The sequence below is a fragment of the Ochotona princeps genome, chromosome 4 (genome assembly GCF_030435755.1).
Source record: "Ochotona princeps isolate mOchPri1 chromosome 4, mOchPri1.hap1, whole genome shotgun sequence".
Lineage (NCBI taxonomy): Eukaryota > Metazoa > Chordata > Mammalia > Lagomorpha > Ochotonidae > Ochotona > Ochotona princeps.
In genome coordinates, this window is record NC_080835.1 from 41,823,666 (window position 1) to 41,825,024 (window position 1,359).

The 1,359-nt window shown below is 36.6% G+C and overlaps 1 non-coding gene across 1 annotated transcript; it reads left to right on the top strand.

The window, feature by feature from the left end:
• The first annotated feature begins 761 nt into the window (after positions 1 to 761).
• On the top strand, positions 762 to 871 carry LOC118759566 (U6 spliceosomal RNA). The gene has a single exon (XR_004996266.2). It is a non-coding gene; the product is annotated as a U6 spliceosomal RNA (small nuclear RNA).
• The last annotated feature ends 488 nt before the right edge of the window (positions 872 to 1,359 follow it).

Consider the following 1,359-nt stretch of genomic DNA (forward strand, 5'->3'; position numbering starts at 1 on the left):
CAAAATCCAATTTTGCTTGTCTTCTACATAAATACATTCAGAATGTTTACTTTGTGCTTAAAACTCAAATTTCCAGTAGAACAAATCTGCTAATTATTTCTAAAATTAATTTTACTTTTTAGTTTGAAAATTGATCATTATTTTTAATTTTTTGCCTGGTGTTCCTGATTCCAATCCACTTGTTTCTGATCCCTTTTCTTAAAAACCCAAAGCATCCGTATAACAGACTTTGATTCTCTGCCCTCCCATTTATAAATTTAGAATTGTTTTTGATATCTTTATCCCATTGCCTCATATTTGAGTGGTGATTCTCAAATCTGTCCCCTACACCATTGATTCAATTTTCTACAATGCTTGTTTTATTGTTTAAGTTCTATAATGCATTTTAAACTTTCTCCAGGGCATTTTCAGCATTCTTATCTTATCCAGTTCCCCTTGGCAGTTTTGCTTGTGTCTCAATCAGCTTCATTAACTTCTCAGTCTTGTATGTATCATCCTGAATTTTATCAGGAACCTCAGGAAGTAGAGTAAAACATTTACTTCTGCTCCTGCTTTTCTCTGCCCAACCAGAGCTCTGTTCTTTTTATGTGATAGGTCACTCTGAATAGATGTTTTCTGTTATTCTTTTCTAAGCTCTCATTCTTAAATGGTAAAAGCTCTTTCAAGACCATACATTTATCAAAAGAGAGTGTAGCTGAAACATTCCCTTTGGACAGGCTCATTGTCCACTGCAGGTGGTTAGAATTGCGTTTCAGATTGCAGGACTTCTCACTTACGCAGCACATATACTAAAATTGGAACAATACAGAAAAGATTAGCATGGCCCCTACACAAGGATGACATGCAAATTCCTGAAGCATTCCATATTAAAAAAAAAAACAGATTGCAGGAAGTGGGTCTGGTAGATTTGATTTTGCCTGATTTGCTTGACTTGCTTGTGGACCCACAGCTTGATTGGCATAGGCAAAAGACCTAGGCAGACTGCATCAGTGAGAGGAAGGGTCTGCACATCCTTCATGGAAGGTTATGCAACTTACTGGTCCATGTTAGGTTTACTTTTTAGACTGATGAATATTCCATGAACCCATAACGTGATTGGGTCAGAAGCTAGCTTTCTGTTTGTGAAAGTCTGCAGTTGCTCATACAAATAAGATTGATCTAAAAATAAATAAATAAGTAAATAAAATAAGAAAAGCCATGATTGTAAATCATTGGATCACTGCTAAGGGCATTATCCTTGCATTCACCCCATTGTAAATTAAGAGATCTCACCAGATTCCCCAGGACTCACTTCCCGGGTTATCCTATTGCTTACACAGGAGGAGAGGTAGGACTCAGACCTTATTATCCATCCTCCTT